Below are 25,189 nucleotides of genomic sequence, written 5' to 3'. Positions count from 1 at the left end.
CTTGGGTGTTGCACTGAATTTGTTGTGAGGAATTCAGTTCACACACACAACTTCTTTATAATCAGGTTGGCCCTTATGATGCATCTTGCTAGTTCTCTTACCTTCTACAGCCTATTCCTATCGCAATAGCTGGAAATCCGCATCGCTGGCAATTGAATCTCTGTTTGTCATGTTCCTTAAACCATTCCTGAACAATTTTTGCAGTGTGACAGGGTACATTATTGTGCTGAAAGAGACCACTACCATCAGGGAATACTGTTGGCATGAAGGGGTGTACTTGTCTGCAACAATGTTAAGTGTGACGAAATGAGTTTGATATCATCTTAACCAGCCTGGCCCTCATTTCTTACAAAATGTGGAGCATATCAACATGTACTTTTTATAGCCCTGTTAATGTTACCCAGCTCACCAGAGTGCAAATGCAGTGTCTAATTACATGTGGATATGTATTTATTGTAGCCAAGCCCATAACGGAGACATCTTCATTCTGTATTTCCTAATGTAAAAATGTGTTGTTATTCTAGTGATGCTGTTATGCATTGTTCTCAAATGGAAGCCAGGTGGTTTATGGGTAAGGATGGGGTGGGGTCTAGTTCCAAGATACAGATGACGGGATGGTACCCCCCTCTTTTCTCTACAGGAAGTCTTGATCAGCTGGTTGCTAGTTTTGGCTGAAAAAGCTTGTAAGGGGTTAATACTGGGAGTGTCATATAATCATCTTGGCCTTGCCCCTTAATTAACTTGAGTATGTCCCCATTGTCTCAGGTTGCATCGCAATAGACTGCTTGGAGTCATCCCAGCAGGGGACCAAGGGAGGTATTGAGATGAGAAGGGACAGCTCTGTAACAACCCCTTTTAACAGTCACTCTCAAAGGAGCCCATTATCTAAGGCCACACTTGGAGTGGGGGACATCCTGAGGGTAGAGAGAAAAGTGGGAGAGCCAGGGATGCTGAGGGGTATCTTTTGTGATTGGATCCTGGCAAGAACTCCAGCATTGAGGTCTAGGCTTCTGCTGATACAGCTGCAGCTCAGAAGAACTCCATGGGTCTTGGATTCTGAAAGTCAGGACATCCAGGTGGCTGAAGCTCCTCAGTTAGTGGGGTAAGGGACAGATAATGTGGTGAACCTGCATGTCATTTACTTACTTTTTGTATATAGTATTCTAGTGTTGTTTTTATTACAATAAATGTACTGTTGTAGTTTTCTAACGGCATTTGTCGGGAGTGATTATAAGAACCCTAGAAGGCAATGGTTAGGCTTCACTGGCATAATAAGGTACCCTGACTGCCCAGCCAGCGTGAAGTGGGTATAAATGGGCCACATACACCCAGTATCTTCACATTTGGTGGCAGACAGTGGGGTCACTCATTACCAGCTCCTCTCTGGGTAGAGCTGCAGGGGAACTGTACCTTGATACGTTCCACATCTCTGCAAAGTAGTTAGCGCTGGAAACCAGTTGCCACATTATCCTGAACTTACTAGGCTTTAAGGTTCTTGTATTCTTTTCAGAGGGCATATTGTTTTTCCAGTGTATTGTAATTCACATGTACATTCAAGGTAGATAACATGTAGTCCAGGAATTCATTAGATGTTTGACTTGAAAGATTTTTATATTGCTACAAATTTTAAAATGCCTCTTATCACAGAATTTACATTATAGCTATTACATTTTAAAAAATCCTATAGTGCTTGTATTTTAAAAGTTTTTGTTTGGCATGGGAGTCTAATCATACTAGAGGCCAAAAGGTCTCTAAAATTGCTTGCATTTTTTTAAAAAAAAAAATCTGATCTGTCAGGGATGATATCACCTAGTATAAGATCCATAAGGAGAATTTTTTTAAATGAATCTTCAAAGAGCTTCAGACTTATTCCCATTGCAATAATACTGTGTAATAAATGGAATGAGTTCTCTCTTAGGTTTCTATTCTTTATATTCAAATAAAGTCATTCTTTCAGATGTTTTTGTTTTATTGCTTCCAATATTAAATCTTCAGGATAATCACACTCTGTTAAATCACTACAGTTCATCTTAATTTGACAAAACTGATAAAGGGATATTTTCCACCTTGGTGACCACTTATAAAATGTAAACTATTGGTGTCCACTGGTTTTATGTAGTTTTTACCACTACCTATTAGAATTTCCCTTTTAAAATCGGATATAGGTAATTGACATAAGTTTTGGTTTGATATATTTTCAATATACATAAATTCTAAAAACATTTCTAATTTCCCCTTACACACAATATAATTTATTTATTTTTTATATAAAATATCATTAAAATATGTCTTATTTAATATATATATTAATTTATTTGCCCAGCTAGCCGTAAATTTTTTTATTTTTTTTTTAGCAAAAATGACCCAATTGCTGTCCCACACAAATGAAGATAAAACATGTAAAAAGTTAAAATAACATGACCAATGAAATCTTTATGTCCAGTACTAAATATGGGGTCTGGATCTAAAGGCTTTTACAGCTAAAATCCACTTATTGGGCCTGACTCATCAAGGCATGCCTACTGCACACAATGTGTGTTTTAAAATGCGCGTAAATTGGGTGTACGTACGCCTGAACTCAACAAATGTGAAGATATGTGGTGATGAATACAGGTGTTGGCCTACTCTGCTTTACTAGACAAGACACTATAGGCTCTAATACCTATGTGGAATATAAAATCATAAAGAAAGCACATTAAAAAAAATGAATTAATGTCACCTGTTAATATAGGTATTTATGATAAAACATTAAAAAGTAAAAAAATAAATAAATTAAGTACATTTATTAGTTTATGTCTAATGTGCATAAAATACATTTTAACAGTTACTTCTGATAGCAAATTAATACCATGCATACTCCGCTGTCATACATTGTAATTGTTACTTAGACTAGACCTGTAGCTAGAGCAAGAGATACGACTGGTGCTGCGTGTGCTCGAGATTGGCACGTCATTACTGTACTTTGACTACGTTATCTCCCTGAAATCGTAGGCTGTACTAATTGTCCTTTGTGCTCTGATTAATTGATCGTTTCTGTGTTCTGTGGCATATAAACCAGTTCTGGGCATGAGCAAAGTGATTTTGTGGATTGTAAGCACAAAATTGCTGTTTAATTTCCTTGATGAATCGGGCCCATTATGTTTTGTTGAAGTAAAAAGATACTATTTTAAAGATTAATCAATCGTAACTGACGTAAGATCATCCTGCCATTCCAAATTTGCCATAATTTTCAGTAATGCTTCGGTGTCCTTTAAATTATTTTACTGTTTAGATTTAAAGCAGTGGGGTTTCTGTTTGTTTTTTTAGTTTAAAGTTTATTTGAATAGTCTTTATATCCAAGCAATTTGATGTGACTAAAGAGACTTCTGTTTTCTTTATTGAAACATCAAGGAGCTTTATGCGATTTATTTTAGTTTCAAACTGAACTAGATTCCAGGACACTGGACTGAAGAGAGAGGAATGTTAATGTGAGATCAAATGAACAGAGGTAGGAACATTGCTGATACCTTACATTGAATTATTCAACTTTGTAGCAGAAAGCAGTAAATGCATATAAATGATGCCTTTGATTGCTCTCGTTTTACAGATGCTGCAAGTTTTTGGCACATGAAGATCCCTTCATGTAAGGTTTACCCATGCATACCTTTGTTACAATTTTTGGGGGGCTGGGAGGATGGAAAGTGCAAACTGTGGCACAGTTGTGATATAATTACAATACAATAACATATCTTGTGTAAGGCCCTGATAGCAAACACTTACAATATAATAGGAAACAAGGTAGTTGTACAGAAGGTACAAGTACATGTTTAAAGTACTGGACCAGCTACTTGTGAGTGTAAATGGGTGTAGAATTGTAAATGTTCAGTAATTCTAAGTAATAGGCTTTAAAAATGTGAATCAGATTTTGAAATCTGATTCTTGTAGAAAAAAGTAGCCAATGCATAAGATGCCAGGGACTCCACCTTGATAAAACAGCTAGTAAGAAGAATTAATCTATTCAAGCAGTTAAATAATGCTGGAGATAATTAGGGCAATAATTGGTATTTTGATATTGCATTTCATAAGGTAGGACAGTTGCAGTCATGTTCTTGAGGTGAGTGCTTCAATACAAGAAGTTACCCATTGAGAATTCTCAGTTATCATCATCACTATTTCCACAGCGCTGTACAGAGAACGCATTCACTTCAGTCCCTGCCCTATTGGAGCTTACAGTCTAAATTCCCTAACAGACGGAGAGAGAGACTAGGGTCAAGATGAGATCAAGAGCGATTGTTTTGCCATGAACGCTAGGTGCTATATTTGGAGCAAACCTATCACTGCATATCCTTACTGTGAAGCATGGTGGCAGGAGCATAATACTTAAATGATGCTTTTCTACAGGGAATGAAAAGCCTTTCAAAGTAGATGAAAAATGGATAGAGTAAGATATAGATAAAGCTTAAAACCTAATGCAGCCAATCTGCAAGAGACCAAGGATTTGGGAGATTTTTATTTAAGCAGGACATTGCCCTAACGCAGTGATGGGCAAACTACGGCCCGCGGGCCAAATCCGGCCCACTTAGAGGTTCTATCCGGCCCGCCAATATTTTAAAAAATTTCATTAAAATATGCATAAAATTATTAGGGCCGACCCTGTGTGTTAGAACCTTCATTTTTATGCCTTCCCAGCTATTTCCTCCATTACACTTCATCCTCCTTCCTAAAAGGACACTTCGTATGTCAATCACTCAAACACCTGCCCGCCCCCTAATGGCTGAAAGTCATGTGAGAAGAGATGGGCTGGGCCATATACTAAGGCGGATTTCGATTGGCTGCTGTGTTGTCAGTTAGTGGCTCACCAGAAAGACGGATCTGCAACAAGCTGCTGAATTAAGTGCTGTGTCTGTACGATCGCTGCACTTATAGAGGTAACACTGCTATATAACACCCTCCCGTCCCATTCAAAAAATGTGTATTATATATTTCGATATTTGAGTTTTTTAATAAATTATATTGGCCCGCCTAAAGTTTTTCTTTTTTATTTGGCCCTCTCCTGAAAAAGTTTGCCCATCACTGCCCTAACACATTCAGTTGTAGCAGATGAGAGTTTCTTGAATGCAAAAAAAACAAACAAATAATGTTCTTAATTCCATAGAATAATTTGAGTAGCATTAAACAGGGATTGAATAATTAGGTAATCAATTGTCTGGTTTTGTTGTTTGTAACTAAAACATCTGATTCATTTTTTTTTATTTGTGTTGATTGGTGGTAAAAAATCCCCAAGTCACTTTGACTCCATGATGTAAGGATTCAAACTGTGAATAGGCAAATGGGGGTTTATCCTTTGTATAGCCATTTTATATCGTCAAATCTATCCTTCAGCCATTTGTTTTCTATAGACCTAGCAATTGGAATAGTGACATATGCAGGCTAAAACAAAATATTGTACTTTCTTACACAAGAATTGTAAGGAGGAACAAAGACAATGCATGCGATCATTATTAATATTTTTACATTAAATTGCAACATTTAATTATATACAATACTTACAAACCATGTTTTAGGCATGGCCTGACAGCCATCCGTGCAAGTAGCACATAGAGAGCGCTTAATCATAATCTGCAGCTCCTGACCACTGTTCCACACTCTAATTCCCACTAGAATATGTGGGGCTTAGAATATGTGGGGCTCATCTTGATCATGGTATTTTTTTGAGCAAGCACCATATTCGGAGGTGACCAGGCCTGAGGCCTACCACCCTTCTAATATGCCTAAACAGGTGCAAACTGGTGCCGCCCAAGCTCCAGAAACCATCTGACACATAAAAGAATTAGCCCGACCGTGTGGAGTCACAAATCCCCTTCATCTTTAGTGCCACCAGCGTCCACACATTACCACTCCACTGTTCTGTTTAGCTTAACTGTACTGCAATGCCATCGGGAGCCAATCCAAAGCTCAACACACGGTTTTGCGACAAACCAAGCTTCCTGATCATTGGAACCCAGTAAAATTATGCCACTGCAACATCATCACAGCAGCAGTGCATACTTCTGCCAGACTAAAGTAGCTAGAAGGCTCCCGCTGATCTGCGCAAAAGTGGTTCTCTCTCAACCCAGCTCTAATACCCTTCCCTCAGCTTTGCCCTATTAATGCTACAGAGGTTCTAATAAGGTAGCAAGAGAATCACTATATTACACAGTGACCTGATAGTTGCTAGTCACAATTCTTCTATAAGAAGCCAACGCCACACTTTCTTGCGGAAGTAGAGGAGAATAAGGAAAAAACCCTGAGGAATAAGAGGGGTAATTATGAGGTAGGACACCAAATAATAGGTGGAGAACTATATGTACTGTAGGTACCACTACAAGGTTTCCCTAATCTCCAAAACATTACTTTCATGCCTGCAACACATAAAAGCAGAACTTTTGCATTTGAGAAACTTCGCCAACTGGTGGTCGTAAATTAGTATACAAAATCCCCAAGAGTAATGTGCATTTAAAGGAGACCCTCCTGTTTCCCACGGGTGACTATTGGCTGTATCCTGTCTCAATTTAAAGCCATCTTATGCTACAAGTAACACACATCACCCTAAGAATGAAATGTAATCATAAGTATGCAACACTCACCATCAAAGCCAAAAAAGTGCCTTCATGGAGGGCTCACTCGTTATTTCACAAGCCTGGATGAAATAAGCCCTCGAATAGAAGCACTGCCTTTCTCACACTCCCCTTTTTGCTGGAAGAATCACCTAAAAAAACCTCATCATGCACTTAAAGCATTCACTATAAACAGAACTACAGAAAGCCATAACAACAAAGCTGATATAACCTCTTTAGCAGCCTGCATGACTAAGCTAGATGCATGTCAAGAAAGTTTCCAAGAAGATACTAACTGCGATTTAGACCATCTCAGTAGAGAATTGCAAGAGCTAAAATACAAAAATGAAGAAATTGAGAATGGGGCATGAAAAACTTAGCTGCAAACAAACCTTTTAGTTATGTTCCTAGAGTTAAACTTACATTTAGTCCCAATTAAAAGAGCTCTTCACCCTAAGCCAAGGGAGAATGAGTCTCAATGCAACATTATCATCTGTTTTCTGAATTTAAAGATAAAGAATTTGAAATGGAAGCAGCCAGAGGTAAATCTTATTCATGCATGACAGGGGCATTTATTCTCCATAAGGGCCCCTCAGGTAGAACTTTGCTGAATAAAACATTTCTAAACATCTCAATGCCAAATGCAAATAGTGAAAAGTATTCTTGTTTACTTTTCTAACATCTTGCAAAATAGTCCCTCTATCCCATTCGGAAGCACACAAGGCTGTTGTTAAAGGTGATCTCACAAATAATAAGGAACAGAAAAAATAGAAGATCTCATAACAACTCTTGAATATGAAATAACTGCTACCTTCAAAGAAACAAAAGAAAAATTATTGTCAGCCAGCGTTGAGCTTAATAATAATATCCTCTCCGAAGAAAATCAGAAATTTCTTTGTTGGCTAAACCAGCTCTTCTATAAATAATCTAATAAAGCAGATAGCAGATACCATGTAAGCAAATAAAACTAAAAGCTCAGAGAGCGTCTTATGCAATACAATCAATTAAAGATACAAAAGATCATTTGCAATACAATTAGGTGCAAATAAATTAGATTTTTAAAACGTATTACAAAGAATTAGACAATATACATAAAAACCACTTGACTAATGATTGCTCCCTCACCATAATGCTGGTATATCTCTCATCAAGTAAGCTACTTGAGGAGAGATACCATATGAAAACTGTCTTTAATAGCATGATGAATGGAGAATCCTTCCACCTGTGCACAACCAGAGCTATCGTAACTGGAGGACACTTCTAACTGCTGTCCAATCTGTCTATTAAATACTGATCTTAAGATCTGCGCTAAGGTTCTAGCAAACAGGATAACTACCCTATTACCTAACTTAATACACATAGTCAGATGGGCTATCTCTACCCAGGCAGGAGGTGGATATTACTAGACAAACCATTAATATAATTTACTATATCAACAAAAAATAAAATCCCCTCATTGGTATTTGCCCTAGACTCGTAGAAAGTCTTCGTTATGGTCTCTTGGGCATTCATGGTCCAATTTTTAATCCATTACTGCTTCAAAGACAAATTTTTGCAAGTAATACTTGTGCTATCCCATAACCTCGGCAAAAGAGAGTGACCTCTTTCCCCCTGATAGTTACCCTGGTCATCGAACTCCTGGCCAATAAAATAAGATTGAACCCTGACATCTCAGACATAGCCATCAGCAAATCCTAGTACAAAATGTCCCTCTTTGCTGATGATGTCCTATTAACGCTCACCTCTCTCCCCTGTAAGAATTACACGGTTTTGGCTCTATTCCTGAGTACAAGGTTAATAATTACAATTCAGAGGCCTTACCCTTCTACGTCCCATGTCACCTTAGGGAATTTTGAGTTGAAATTTGATGGAAACTAGACTCAAAGGATCTAGGTGTTAACTTAAACAAATCCTATGACCAACCATATAAAAATACTACTATGCAATATGAATTTAAAAAAAAATAACTCTTTCTCCCGACATGAGGTAAAGGGGTACTGGTACTCCCACTGCTTTGCAGATATTACAACAATTACCTGCATTAGCCAACTTTAAGCTTTTACTAAAGCACACATAAATTATAGGATCGACTTGAAGAAGTTTGGCGCTAACTCAATGGAATTTATATCCTGGCTTGAAAAACAGTATAGACTGAAATCTGTTCTATGTATTCTAGCAGTAGTTATGACTCTCTACTAGATTGTAAGCTTTCGGGCAGGGCCCTCTCATCTCTCTGTCTGTTTGTATTACCCAGTATTGTTTTATTACTGTGTTTGTTCCCAATTGTAATGCGTTATGGAATATGCTGATGCTATGTAAATAAATGTTGACAATGATGATCCACCTGGTATACTGTTAACAGAGGCCTCCTGTCAGATCACCCCTTGCAACCGTATGGACTCATCCCCTCTTCTGTCCAGGACAGAGTAGTGATATGACATCCATCTGGAAAGCTGCTGGCATAACATGCTTTGATGCTATAATAGGAAACTCAACTAACACGCAGAATTACAGGAAAGCGCTGTCCACCCAATAATAAATTTTATTTCATCACTTTGTCCAAGCCCCACTCAAGCAAGTACAGTTAAGAAAACTCTTAAATAGAGCATACATATGCTTAAGCCTAATTGCAGAAGCTCAACTTCCCTACTGAAATTCATGAATAGGCCTGAGAAACAGATACAGGATTTCCCCTTGAAGAAGCCTGGTACAAAATTTGTAATATTAATAAACTTCTATGCTAGAATTAAACATATAGCTTATAGAAGAAAACATACTAGTAGGTTAATTGGCTGCTTTTCAATTGATCTTAGTCTCTCTCAGTGTGTGTATGTGGGGAATTTAGACTGTAAGCTCCAATGGGGCAAGGACTGATGTGAGTGAGTTCTCTGTACAGCGCTGCGGAATTAGTGGCACTATATAAATAGATGATGATGATGAAGAAGAAACATCTATCCTTTCTGCTGTTTATTAGGAATTTTGCTTAATTTAAAAGTTAAATAGATACATAAAATGAAAAACAGCACTGGGCGTTCTAGTTTTTTGTCTCAATTATTAGATATCAAAATCAACCATGGCAGAAATTGACTCAAACACATACATAAAATTAAAACAAATATTTATTTCATTTCATTTGTAATCTAAAATCATCAACAGTTAAAATACTTACAGGCTGTAGACAGGTGAACAGTATAATATAATGTAATCAAAACCACATTGTTATTAATATTAAGCAGTCGTTAGTAACTCAACTTTGGTTAGAGATAAGGAGAGAGCAATTTCCACAGGTATATTTGTCAATCTGAGTCGTGTCAGTAAGGATACTCTTATTCATCAAGCAACAGTCCCCCATTAGAGCACTCTTAATCAGGTTTTGGGCAGCGTCTCTGTGAGTGGAAAGACCCGGCACTCATGGCCTCTGTTCGGTTCTCTGATTACTTGGTCTAATTTATCCTTTCTTGTAGATCACCATTTGCACATTCATATCACCCATCTGAGATTACATGTCAATGACACAATGCATATTCTTAATATGCTAGAGGGTATTGAGTGGAGTCCGGATTCCGTATGCTAGACAAGCAAGTATTGTGTACAGATATACTCCATCAGGAGGAGACAAATGCAGTTAAATCATTCCTGATTAGCGAAAATAGTAACTCGGATAGCTGAAATAATTTTGTATTAAATAAATATTCATTCTCATGCATTATTTTCTGTCTGGATTACAATATTATTTACACACACTTGGCATGCCTATGGGGACCAGCTTTGCCCCCAGTTTTGCTAACCAGTATATGGGGGAATTTGAAGATCAGTATATATGTAATGGCCCCTTTGAGGTGAACCTGGTCCTTTTGTTGATCAGTTTTTAAGCTTGAACATTTTTCATTTAAAATTCATGTTTGACTACACTAGTGTTAACTACTTGGATATTCCCCTCTCGATTTTATAGGGCAGGGTTATATCCTCAACCTGTTGATTCTAATAATAGTGGACGCCACCGAATGCGTAGATTAAAGTAAAATTGTTCCAAGGGTGAGGATCAACAAAGGGCTATTCAGAAGTTTTGAGGAATGAAACCTCAGAATGTGCAAGTACTCTACAGAGAGACTTCATGCTGAACCCAAAAAATAAAGAGAAGGGGAAATGTTCTTTGATGATTCTATACCCTTGTTCTCCACCTATAACACACAATTGTAACAGATTACAAAAATATAACCAGTAACTGTGATATTCTTAAATGGACCATGTATTAGAAAAGTTCATTGAGACCAAACCCATGGTAATATGTAAGAAAAATACTCATTTAAAAAAAAATCTTGGCGCCTAGTACTTTCAAAGTTGGAGAGACCCCCAAAAACTGATTGCTGAGAGACCAAGAGGTTGCTGCAGATTTGGTAAAATCATAAATTTAACCTGCAAATTGATTGTGAATAGGACGTCTGAAGCTGCTGCATGTGAGATTTAACATTTCATTAAATGACCACCTAATGAATCACCTACATACACTTAATATGCATTTTGTTCTTTTTTTTTTTAATTGAAATCTGGTTCGGAAAAAGTTAAATAAAGAAATTTAAAATTCATATATTGACTTTATCATTATTTTTAATCTGCTGCGCTATCAGAGTGTTTATACAAAATGGTTACATAACAGGCATACAAAAATAAGAGCAAATGTTCTAAAATGTAAAAAATTAAAAACCCTTTCTAATTACATGCCAGTACCAAAAAATTGGGTTCCTGGAAGACTAGGTGTAAAAAGTGCACCTCACACTGCTCAGTCAAAGTGGTGCTGGTTTGGGCAAGCGGTGTATACCTTCTCTTGCCCAGTCCTCCTACCACTCCCTCCCACTAATCTGTGTATTCCTGTTGTGTTCTGGTGTATTGACAAAGTACATCTGAAAAATCTTGAAATATAATTATTTGACTACATGTTTTTGTTGATATTCCATTGTTTAAGTAAATACTGAGAGGACTAAACTATGACCTATTGTAGTGAAATTATGCAGTAACTGGTTTTACCTGATTTAATTAAATAAGGCTCTGCTTAATTAAACTATGATGCTTTGTAAAAAGTAGAATAAAGGAAATCAAGGAAAAGATTCACTGAGCCCCAGCTCTGTGGAGGACTCTAAAGTTGGCAACTTGAAATCCAATAACCACCAGGGCCAGATTTACCACTAGGCAACCTAGGCACTTGTCTAGGGCCCAGCGGTCGCTAGGGGGCCCGGGTGGTAGTAAAGGCGCCAGTAAAGAAAAAAAATATTGTGTCCAAGGGAAGAAAAAGAAAAAAAATCACGATTGCAGCAGCCCCGACAGCCTCATCTCCTCCTTCCTGCTCATCATGCCCGACGGCATATTCACTGAAGACTCAGAGGAGCAGAGAGGAGCAGCGTGCGCGACGGGGCAAGAAAGAAAACGGAAGAGAAGAAAGCAATATAAAGGTAAGCAAACTAACGGAGGCACAATGGCACACTATGAAAAAGGGGAAACAAATTGTTCCCAAAAAAATTATGAAGGGAGACAGAATTGATGTGATTGGGGACAGAGGTATTGTGAAGGGGCACATATGATAATGTGAAGGGGCAAAAGTGATGATGGAGGGACAAAAGTGACAACTGCTAGGTTGTTACTAGGTACACTAGATTGTTGCTGCTAGGTACGTCCCCAATGATGCAAGTTATGCCCCCAATGATATGGCCGCACCTCCTTCGATGGCGCACCGCGGCAGCACATAGCTTTCCTTCTACTCAGCTATAGGGGTATATAGTATGCTAAAAAAAACATAGTGCTATGGATTTTTTCAGAGAGGGGGGGCCCCAACCAGTCTCTTGCCTATGGCCCCACGAGGTCTAAATCCGGCTCTGATAACCACTCTATTGTAACTTCAAGTGATCAAAAGTGTTTAATAGTGCCATGTTGGTTCAGCAATATACAGCAGATTAAATAAACTTGATTTTTCTAATTGTCATTAGAAAAGTAATATCATATGGCCAATTTAAACACTGGTTTTTAAGTGCTATGCTTAATTAATAAAGCACTGAATGTGCTAATAGTGCATTACCTCTTATTAAAAAAGGAATATTATTTCAACACTGCACTATATAAAATAAACACATAAAAAAACATTCCTTATAACATCTCGTTCCGGATGCATTCTTACCCCAAAACATTGGTTGACATTCACATAAAAAATGCATTTGGAGCGCCAGCAATGCAGGTACATATATTTTCAAGAAAGAGCTGTCCTTCAGAGATGTCAACACATTTCCATTAAAACAATCTTTGTTAAGGCATACCTTTTATATGGTGCAGTGTTGAAATAAAATTCCTTTTTTGAATAAGAGGTAATGCACTATTAGCACATTATTTCTTCCTTGTGTATATCTTGGAGATGTTTTGTCCGAATGAATAATGAAGGAAAAGAGAAGAATGCATATGAGACTTCATGCCTACGATCAATAAGAGTCTTGTAAGTGTATATCTGTAGGGGCTGTTCACAGAGGAAGTCACCTGTCTTTTGTGGAAAGTGTGCTTGTTTTCAATTTAAGAATATATGTATCAGTTTTGGAATACTTACAAGTCTGCGCTACGATGGTTTTTTATTTTCTTTCATGTTTCATCGTTAGACATTAAAAGAAGTATTGATTGGGATCAAGTGATCCTTTTCACAGACTTTGAACACACACTGAATGCACCTGAGGATATAGAAGTTATCTGCAGAAGAGGTTGTTTTCACCATTTTAGTGTTATCTGCACTACAACTGAGAAACTGTTTTATTAGTCACTAGCGCCAACCTATGCTTTATTTGTATTGCTTTTTTTATATTATTGTTGACTCCTGTGTTGATTGGGGTTTAAGCATAGAGGGCTGCTTGAGACCGAGATCTGCACTGTTTTTATCATTTCTACTTTTGTTCAGATGAATTGCAATTAATTTCAAAGTCCCTCTTTGCCACGACAAAGAAATTTATCCCAAAAACATAAAATTTTCACTGCATTTCAGCCCTGCCACAAAAGGATTAGCTGACATCAGGTCAGTGATTCTCTCATTAACACAGGTGAGAGTGTTGATGAGGACAAGGCTGGAGATCACTCTGTCATGCTGATTGAGTTAGAATAAAAGACTGGAAGCTTTAAAAGGAGGGTGGTGCCTGAAATCATTGTTCTTCCTCTGTTAACCATACTTACCTGCAAGGAAACACATGCAGTCATCATTGTTTTGCACAAAAAGGGCTTCACAGGCAAGGATATTGCTGCTTGTAAGATTGCACCTAAATCAACCATTTATCGAATCATCAAGAACTCCAAGGAGAGAGGTTCAATAGTTGGGAAGAAGGCTTCTGGGCACCCAAGGACATCCAGCAAGCACCAGGATGTCTCCTAAAGTTGATTCAGCTGCAGGATCGGGACACCACCAGTGCAAAGTTTGCTCAGGAATGGCAGCAGGCAGATGTGAGGCGAAGACTTTTGGAGGATGGCCTGGTGTCAAGAAGGCAAGCAAAGAAGCCACTTCTCTAAGAAAAACATCAGGGACAGACTGATACACTGCAAAAGGTACAGGGATTAGACTCCTGAGGACTGGGGTAAAGTCATTTTCTCTGATTTTCTCAGATTGTTTGGGGCATATGGAAAAACGCTTGTCCAGAGAAGGAAAGGTGAGCGCTACAATCAGTCCTGTGTCATGCCAACAGTAAAGCATCCTGAGACCATTCATGTGTGGGGTTGCTTCTCAGCCAAGGGAGTGGGCTCACTCACAATTTTGCCTAAGAACACAGCCATGAATAAAGAGTGGTACCAAAACATCCTCCAAGAGCAACTTCTCCCAGCCATCCAAGAACAGTTTGGTGATGAACAATGCCTTTTCCAGCATGATGGAGCACCTTGTCATGAGGAAAAAGTGATTACTAAGTGACTTGGAGATAAAAACATCGAAATTTTGGGTCCTTGGCCAGGAAACTCCCCAGACCTCAATCCCATTGAGAACTTGTGGTCAATCTTTAAGAGGTAGGTGGACAAACAAAAACCCACAAATTCTGACAAACTCCAAGCATTGATTAGGCAAGAATGGGCGGCCATCAGTCAGTATGTGGCACAGAAGTTGATTGACAGCATGCCATGGCGAATTGTAAAGGTCTTCTAACAGAAGGATCAACGCTGCAAATATTGACTCTTTGCATAAACTTAATGTAATTGTCAATAAAAGCCTTTGACACTTATGAAATGCTTTTAATTTTACTTCAGTATAGCATAGCAACATCTGACAAAAAGGTCTAAAAACACCGAAAGCAGCAAACTTTGTGAAAATCACTACTTGTTTTATTCTCAAAATTTTTGCCCATGACTGTAGACATTTACCATGTCACCGTTTAGGTGTCAACAGATTCACCATCTGAAATTCGTACCCATCCCTGTTATGGAACCTACTGTATAGATGTTAGTTACAATTCTCCATTCATAACTATGTATTAGTAATTAAACACTGCTTAAAATCTGTCTTTTGTGCCATTACACCAGAAAATTAAACAGCACTTGATATTTTACTCATTTCTTTTCATTTCAGTCAAAAGGTTTCCATAAATAACAATTGGGAGAGTGTCAGGCTAAAGCATTTCTGCCACCAGCTTCCAAGACGCTTCTCTACCTTTTGGCTAAGATCAAGTGTAGTATCTGTTCTTGTAAGGCGATGCTGCACTTGGTTGTCAGGCAGGGGGCAGGGAGGAGGCGTTGAACGCCCAGGACTAAATGTGCCTCCAGAGTGGCCACCTGTAAGTGCCACAAATCACAGCTGCTGCACCTGGCATGTGATTTTAAAACATTTTAACTAATTTATACCACTTTCTTTTACGCACCGCCTTCCTTTGCTCTGGCCTTTTGGTTGGGCGGGCACATTTTTATACCAACCCGGCCATTAGGCTGAGGCCCATAACCACTCGGCACTAATTTATTACACTCCTTTGTCACTCTCACTTTTAAGTATTTTGTTTCACAGATTTTTGTGGGGTGCAGGTAGGCCCTTATGTGCTTCACAGTTCTGAATATCTAGGGGGATTAGTGTGGCCCTGAAGCTCCTATTCCCCTGAAATCCTCCGATGCCCTCGCTTCTTGGGGATGGGCGAGTTTTCGAGACCTGGGGGTAATGCTCCGGCAGATCCCAGGGTAAAGGGAAGACCATTTCCCCCTGTAAGGCCTTTTCGTTCCAGCGAGTCAGGGATACAGGGGCCCTTTCTCTCTGGAGAAGAAGCTGGATTTCCGCACCCTTGTACACTTTTTGTACCTTTTTTTCACTTGGGCAAGAAAGCACCGATCCCGGGCTTTCAATAAAAAAAAAAATAGAGCTGCATCTGGTCTGCACCTACAGCAGCCTCTATTTGACATAGAATGCTATGTCTCACCGTTACTCGGTTGCATCCAGGTCTTGTGTGCAACAGTATAGGATTATATTCAGTGCTGGTGTATACAAACAGAAAAGAAGATACTAGATCCCTTTGCAGAGACAAAGAAACTATCCAGTAACAAACAAGGACCCAGTATTATAAACTGCAAAAGAGCTAGTCAGAAACTAATCCAGAAAATGTGGCAGGCTGCTAATAGAATCAACTACAAGCACACTTCAAACTGATACAGAAAACAATTGCCTAAATTGGTAAACACTGTAACAAACAAGAAGTCAATGGTGCAGTCAGCCTTATAAACCAGCAGAGAGCAATTCTAGCAGTGTGTCAATCAGACTTGTCAGCATTGATGTAATTCTAAGCACCTGAGAAACACTGAAGTCAGAGGGATGTCATGACAACCAGTATAAACAGTTGAAACAGTCTTAGATGCAGTGAAACACCTGAATCTGCCAATGTTTATATTCCAACCTCTGTTCCCAATCCTAATTGTACTACTGTCCAGATATCCATGGTTTGACTAGTGATTATAAATCACCAAGTACTATAAACACGGCTTAGCAAACAGATATATGAAAAAATAGTTATGCCTTCTAGATTTAACCAACAGAGGTTTTGAACTTTAAAGTAACCCTGGAAAATATTTTGAAAGTGATCTTGTGGTAGGTGCGGAAAAATAGTGAGTAGACGGAGTCACACAGCAACACCTTCTACATTACAGCAATACCCCATTATCACTGGAATACTCAGCCACAGCAATACCCCTCCAGCAATCGGTTACACCACCCCACATTACAGAAATCTGCTATAACAAACCCACGCTACAGTAATGCTACCACCGCCTCTTTACACTACAGCAATGCCACCACCATTCCTCCACACTACAGCAATGCCACAACCATCACTCCATACTACAGCAATGCCACAACCATCACTCCATACTACAGCAATGCCACCACTGTTCCTCCACACTACAGCAATGCTACTATAAACAATATCAGATATGATTGTATCTTTCCCGAATGCTGGGGGCCTGCAAAAGACTTGAACAGTTGGTGTGTGCTGCCATCAGCAGGTCAGAGAGTAGAAAACTTAATGTAGAAAATGTACTTGCTAATCATAATATAAAAAGCATTAAACAAAAAAAACCCTACTTCCTGTGGATACAGAAAATAAGATAGGGCGAGGAGAATGCCAGGGGAGCTATGCTAGTTTGGAGGATCCTGGTGTAGAAGACATCAGTGAAAAGGACTCTGGGCCAGGCATTGTGGTGCCGCTGGAGGGAACCCTACCAGGACAGGGTTGGTGTGAGCTAGTAACCCAGGCTAGGAGACACCATAACTGTTTTGCTAAACGGTAGTGGTAATATTGCTGGAGGATACATGCTACCATTTACCCTGTAACTTGTGAACGTCTTGTGGTGTTGTGCTGTTGTAATAAAGTCTTATTTTGGATATATCCTAGTCTACCCGAGTGAGTTGAATCCCAGAGGGTAACTTCCATCCCAGCTAAGGGTGGTATCCTCACAGGGTGCTTGGGTTCACTGTTGCTACATCCTGGCCTCTCGGCTCTCAGCACGTGTTCTTGACACTAAACCATACTCAGCAGCTCGCATCCTTGAGTTACTGAATACCCACTGTTGTGGTTAGCGAATACACCAGCGCGGTAAAACGTAACAAAACCCTCTCTACCTTCCCATTCTAAACTGGACCATTGCTTTCTCTCTTAGTTCCTAGGCAGGGGTAGTAGTTTGTGAAAGAACTTCCTTCGTACTTGAACCTGTGTTTGCACTGCCTTTGTCTCTTCCGTCCCACCTCTTCAGGTGTAGGTGGGTGTAACTGCCAGAAGTCTGCATAGAAGCATGTGTGTGCACCCACTTTCTGGACATGCACAGAGCTATTTCACACAATATGCTACACAAACTGGCGTTCATCCCACTCTGCATCAGCCCTGCTGTGTGCATTGATCCTGCATGAGTCCTATATAGCAAAGGTGTGCAAGCTAATAGTGAGATGTGAAACAAACACAATGAAACAAGAATAAACATAGAATTGATAAATATAGGTGGAAAGTAAATCACTGAAAAAAGTAATGCGTACATAAGAACAATAAAGTTGGAAAGAGCACAAATGTACCAACATCAGCACAATGAAAGTAAAAACACATAAAAAGGGACTACATGTATAATGGGAGCACAGTCAAAAGTCAATGGGCTGATACTGTGAAAGCAACAAATATGTGTATAGGAAGGAATCCATATGGAGCAGTATATCTGGTCATGAATCTGGCCAGATGTTTGACTTAGCCGACTATGTATACCTAGTGTAAAACATCACCTGAAATAGTGTATAGACAAAAGAAATAACCTGAAGGTCTCAGTGTGTAGAGAAAATTATCATGATGAAAAACAAGGAGAAGTAAATAAGAGGGATAAAAAAAAAATAAGAGTAAAGTCCACAACATGCAGAGTTATGAAAGAAACATGAGAGTCCAAAAAAGATTAATAAGTGACCAAACGAGGCCATGGTGTTACTAACAGGTATTCTGTAGAACAGCTTCCTCAATCTAGAAGGCGAAATGTTACTCCTTATTTTTTTGCTTTCCTTTCCTTACTGAATCATTGTTTAGTTGTGTGATCCACCGTGAGTCACATTATAGTAACAGTTTCTGTCTGTTACCACCTTGGTGGTATGTGGTCAATGAGAATACATCTCAAGCTAGAAACCTGGTGAGATATGATCAGGAAATGTCTTACTACTGGTTTGTCAGATTTCGGGTTCAGAAAGACCGCCCTAATGGGTGATTGATGGTTAGTAAAGTTCTCACAAAAATTTTGGATAGTCTTTCACCCATAGGCGAGACCACATGGACAGTAGAGAGTGTAGATAAGGTAATCTAATGTACATATTAGGCGAGGTTTAATAGTTTATCTCAAGTTTGAATGTGGATCTTGAAAATTTGTCCGTGTGCCGTTAAAGCTAATGCAGCCACTAAATTAGAAACAGCCCATAGATGACTCTACAGTGGCAAAATTACCATGGTTGCAGGCGAGGCAGTTAGAGGTGAGTGGCTTGTCAATGCCAGTACCCACCCTCTGAGGCCCTCTTCTCCTTGGCATATGTGCAATGGGTACATGTGCCAGCCACACATGATCAGAAGAAGCCCCCTCTCTCTTGTTAGGTTACAGTGGCATAGCCAATTTTCGGTAAGTGGTTAGCACTGCACTGTTCTGCCCCTGGCTGTATCTGTTGTCATAGGTCCTATACTTGAGAAACATGCCTTTGTCCTTAGTTCAATAAAATCAACCTCCTAGGAAAGGATTATACAAAGTAGGATGCACTATTTCTAGCTCGCCAAAGGGGTTATACCTTGATGTTTCCTGTGGGATGCGCATGAGATTTTGATTGCACAAAAAACGGATAGTTCCTTGTAAACTACACAGTAAAGAAATCTAAAGAAAGATTATTAAGTTTAAATCTGCTTTGCATTCTGCTTGTTATACAGATGTGCTATGCAGTTCAGGTGTGTCTTCCTCTGAGTGCTGATTGGAAGGCTGCACTTTCTAAGCTCTCACTGTCCTGCATTTATTGCCAGTGATATTATTACATGCTAGCTTCCAGGTTCCGGTCTGTATCTGTGTGATTCTGACCTTGCATTATCTAGTTTCTGTCTGTCTTCAGCAGTCTCCTGGTTACTGATAACTTGCTTTGCAAATTATTGTCTCCTGGCTCCTGCTACCTGGATCTGCAACTTTTAGACATCTGGCTTTTCAACTGCATTGTTTCATAAAGTTCATAGAATCCTCAGGCATGCATGGCGGTAATGCTCTTTGCTCACTGTGCGGGGCATTTGCAGTAAAGACTGTGTTATATTCCTGCATTGCCATAAAGACATATTCCTGCATCACCTCAGAACTTGTGTTTCCACCCGTCTTTGATTACTACAATATCCAATGTCCTTTTGCTCAGACCACCATTATATGCAGTGAACTGCAATAAACTGAATATTTTTTTGTACTACAACAGCACTTTGTATTCCTGTAAATTCCTAACAAAGAGATCCTAGTCAGAGTATCTGCTACCTTATGGTGCAACATGTAAATGAGGTAGGACACTTATGTTGAACCAAACAATGATCCTGCCAATCTCTTACGATATAGCAATACCCATTAAGACCTGGTTCTAAAGAGAGAATAAGGCCAGTGATACGCTAAAACAATGAGTCATTGTTCCAATTTTAAATACCTGTAATACACATATCCTACCAATAAAAAAAACATGTAAGAAACACAGAAGTGACCCTCAAAGTCGTGAGGCTACACCTAAATGGCACTGAGTTTAGTGTTCTAACTGCATCTCCCAGCAGTCCAGGCTGCTAGGTGGAGGAGGAAATGGAGAAGTCCAAAAGTACCAATCGGCAGAGGGGAGCATATAAATAGAATCTGCGCTACAGAGAGGGGAGAGCAGCCATCCTAGGGGAGTGTGGAGCAGGTGCAGGAGAGACCGAGTGTTACAGAGGAGTCTGAGCACAGCTGACATGCTAGTCTGAGTCCAGCCAGTGACTAGTGTTGGAGAGACTTTGCGAGCCAGATGTCACCCAGAGTTGCTAGGAGTGTCCAGTGTGAGGGAAATAATGTACTTGTGACATTAAACCTCCGGGTGAGCCCTGTAAAGAGATACTATTGTGGGTATACAAAGTAAACCCCTGGCCAGAGAGAGTCTCCATGTCTGGGTCAATTGCAGGTGAGCATAGAGGACTGCAAGCAAGAGGTTTTGTCCCAGTGGATTACTGCTGCAGCTTGCCCAGAGACCTGTCTCAAGTGTACTCATTCAATTAAACACATATGGACATGCTGCAAGGAGGCTGAGTGTAATTTTCCATTGTTCCCAAGTTGTGCTACTACTGACTTATTTACCTGCATAAGTTAAAGGCACTGTCAGTTTAACAACTGTTACTTCCCCTCAGAGGCCAGCCCTTCAGCGAACAAACTACCTTCTGTTACATCCAAATATTTAAAACTTTGACTCCTCAGTCCAGAGCACCTGCTGTAGAATGTTGGCTTTTTGGCCGCAATTCTTCCATGAAGACCACTTCTGTACAGACTTCTCAGAACAGCAGATAGGTGTACCTGGGTCCCATTTTTTTTGCCAGTTTTGAGCCAAAGAGCTGGAGAGCGGTACAATGAGTGTCTGCAGGCAACAGTGAAGCATGATGGAGGTTGCTTGCACGTTTGGGGTTACATTTCAGCAAATGGAGTTGGGGATTTGGTCAGGATTAATGGTGTCCTCAATGCTGAGAAATACAGGGAGGTACTTATCCATCATGATATACCATAAGGGAGGCGTCTGATCGACTCCACATTTATTCTGCAGCAGGATAACGACCCCAAACATACAGGCAATGTCACAGAGTCCTGATCTCAACATCATGGAGTCTGTCTGGAATTACATGAAGATACAGAAGGATTTGAGCAAGTCTACATCCACAGAAGATCTATGGTCAGTTCTCTAAGATGTTTGAAACAACCTCTCTGGTGAGTTCCTTCAAAAACTGCGTGCAAGTGTACCTAGAAGAATTGATGCTGTTTTGAAGGGAAAGGATGGTGACACCAAATATTGATTTGATTTAGATTTCTCATCTGTTCATTCACTTTGCATTTTGTTAATTGATAAAAATAAACTATTAACACCTCTATTTTTGAAAGCATTCTTACTGTGCAGTTTTACACACCTGCCTAAAAATTTTGCACAGTACTGTGTGTGTATAATATATATATATATATATATATATATATATATATATATATATAAAATCTATAATATAAATGCTTAGTGGCGTGTTAGTCTGTCTGTGGAAAAAATAAAACCAAGCTGCAGCGCCACCTGCTGGGCGGAGTTATACACTGACCTACTAAATTCTTAGTGTGTGGGAAAAAAAATTCAGAAAGGGCTGAAATTTGGTATACTAAGATGTTTTTAATTTGTTAATTTAATTTGTTAATTGTTTAAAGTGTTTATAAAGATTTAAAAAATATATATATATATTTCTTGAAGGAGAAGTGACAGTTGGGAGTGGTTGGTGGTTGCCGGGGGTGACAGAGCGAGAGGAGTGTGATACTCAGGACCGCTGAGAGAGATCCCTGTGTCTGGATAGACATCTGGATAGATGTGGCGATGAAAATGAAGGATGAGGTGATGGAGAAGAATGATGAGGTGGTGACATGTGGACAAAACCACGTTAAAAAAGGGCGCTTACGTCGGGAAGTAACGCTCTTCCCCTGAGGAGGCCTGGGCTATGGCCCAAATGCATGACAAGAACCTTTTTAACACCTTAAGTAGCTTGATTTGACTAGAATGCATGAGTATCATGCATGGGTTAACTATATATATATATATATATATATATATATATATATATATATATAAAAAATCACCCTATCACATTTTACATCACATTACTTGACCTGGTAGCATGGGAGGGCTGGGAACTTTTGTCCCTGGATTTCGCCATGCTCCTCATAGGATGTGCCTTTGTGGTTGCTTGCCTGCCAATTAAAAAGTGTTTTGGATTGCTTGTACTATCCAGATACTGATTGTTGGAGCAGTAGACACATGACCTCTTTTACACTCTTGTGGCATTATGATGTCATGTCACTATTTAGGGATTTACAGGTCTCATTGCTACATTGTGAACAGTAAAGATAGTTGCTGGAGAATTACAAGCAAGTGCTTGAAGTTCGCTGACCCTTCTAGCTGATAAAAGAATAATTAACTATTTTAAAGAAAAAAAAACTTTTTTTGTGGGCTGACCATGCTCGCTACTGTCTGGTCTCTATTCTCTGGTGGCTGATCACATCCCTTCAGCAGCAGTGTGCACATTATTTCATGGGCCCCTACCAATGCATTTCCCTGGTGGGGCCTTAATGCCCCCGCCCGATACCATGCATTACAATGAAAACCCTGAAAATCTCTGGTTACTTCACTATATAGACCAGACTTGCAGGATGGTGTCCTTATAATGCAGAGCCCAGATCTCTAGTGGCTTTATAAACAGGCTCCAGATCTCTGGCAGTAATCCAAATGAATTACCCCTTCTGCTGTTACCTGCTGTTTCCAGTTGCACTGGTGAGGTAGTTTGGCTGTGCTGGTTCACCTTCTTACTCAGTAAAAAGTTTCTTGCACTCTAATTGCTGGATAATTACAGCCATTCACCAATTAGTGTATGGGGATCTTGCTACACTCCGATTAGTGACTGACCAGCGCCATCCATCAGTGTGCTAGAAGCTCTTCAATGCCATCCATCAATCAGTGTGCTAGAAGCTCTCCAATGCCATCCATCAATCAGTGTGCTAGAAGTATGCTATCATACTCAGATGGCTGCGGCTAAGCAATAGGCAGAGGATACTCGCTGATTGTTTAGAATAAAATACAATTGGAATGGCTGGGGAACATTCTCTGACTGCACTCTTGGCTGCAAACGTGCACTATGCGGCCAAGGGCAAACTAGTCCAAATTGTACCTGCCCGGGGGTAGCTCATACTTTTCCCATATGCTTGAAAGCTGTAGCGGCTGCTGCCATAGTGGAGGAATCCTTTACAAACACTGATTTAGGCTCCTTACTGTTGCTGTACCAAATATGTCTGAACTACTCTTTAAAACACATCTCTCATCTGCAAGGCAAACCAAATACGAGATGTTATTTTATGTATTCTCTATGTGGTTTTCTTACAACCAAATGTCCTGTACTTAATCCTACTTTCCATATGAACAATCTGAACGTGATTGCATTAAAGTAGCTTATAATCTCACTTCACCTAGAACGGACATCAGATATACCTCTATTGTTGATGGCTCTTCCAAGAAATTAAGCTTTTACATTTGTCTGCGGTTATGCTGTCTGTTCCAAGTACCAGGTAGTGATTACCTACCCTCTGTCTATACAGCACAAGTCACATAGTGTATAGTTCAAACGCTGGTAAACATCTTAACTGACCGTTTGATATGCCTTTGGATGTTCGTGATTATGGACATCTCTATAAACAAAGATATTATCTTACATTAGCAGGCCTGTAGATTAGTATGATGTTCCTTATGTGAATAAACGACTAAACGCAATGTTACCTTCTGAAATAAGAGTTCACCATATGGTCAATCACACTTCTCACTGATATGTTGCAAAAGAAAATGCTTCAGCACCACATTCTGGTTCTCTGAGGAGACCACATACCGTATTTCCACATACACATCACTTTGAAATTCCCCTGTAACCACCTTAGATAAACTTGCTACACTCCAAATTGAAGCCCAGAATCCTGAAAAGGCTACAGGGAGGTCTTTGACAGTATCTTGAAATGAGATAACTTCTACAGGAGACCGGAGGGCTCCACAAGTTATAGTCCCATAAGTTTCTCGAATGTACCATAGAACGACACAGGGAAGCACAGGAGGGATTATTTCTGACATGACCTAGGAATTATTTACACCAAGATTTACTTGTAATGCAGTATTTTGAAACTTGTCCTATTTGCCAGCCATATAATGCTGGTAAATCTGAGACACAGCAAACCACATAATCCCAACCTGGAGTCCATTTGTGAAGCGATATAATTAAAATAAAAAAACGCTCTATCATTGAATATGTATTGGCTATTCTTTGTATGTATTCAGGATGGGCTGAAGCCCATTAATATGGAAAGGCTCATGCTACAGCTGTAGCTAAGAAGTTACAGTTTGAGTGTGATGTGGTGAGATTATACTGAGACTGTATAAAATGTTTTCTGAATGTTTACTAAGACACTGTAGAAAGGGTGAAATTAGAAGACCATATTAAGTGTTTGATGATACTATACTGTAGACAGACTGTATAACGGATACTACCATGTAGGAATTTGTTATTTTTTTGTTATTTCTGCTCCTTCTTATGGCCTTGTTATTAAAAATATTGGTTTTGATAACAGGTGCAGAGAGATTCCTCATGGTTGTGCTTATTACATGTCAGAGGCCTGCTAAAATAATTAATTTACCGTGGAATAACTATAATTTCTGATCAATCTACACCACATCTCCTCCTGTGACATTTCCATAGAATGAAATTATGTATGACATGGGTTTTTTTTAATTTCAGGTCATTTAAAGATCCTAAAATGCTTAGATCAGAACACAATGCAGTTTTATATCCTCTTAGATTACAACTACTTGTTTTATGTGATAAAGCTGA

The 25,189-nt window shown here is 39.4% G+C and overlaps 1 protein-coding gene and 1 pseudogene across 1 annotated transcript in view; both read left to right on the top strand.

The window, feature by feature from the left end:
* The window catches only part of CDH17 (cadherin 17), a 322,180-nt gene that overhangs the window by 278,166 nt on the left and 18,825 nt on the right, over nucleotides 1-25,189 (top strand). The gene's annotated exons all lie outside the window — the stretch shown is intronic.
* Nucleotides 15,210-15,421, top strand: LOC142159699 (U2 spliceosomal RNA; annotated as a pseudogene).

Source organism: Mixophyes fleayi, chromosome 5, assembly GCF_038048845.1.
Source record: "Mixophyes fleayi isolate aMixFle1 chromosome 5, aMixFle1.hap1, whole genome shotgun sequence".
Classification (NCBI taxonomy): Eukaryota; Metazoa; Chordata; class Amphibia; order Anura; family Limnodynastidae; genus Mixophyes; species Mixophyes fleayi.
The sequence above is the reverse complement of the archived record's forward strand: the minus strand, read 5'-3'. Positions and strand labels throughout refer to the sequence as shown.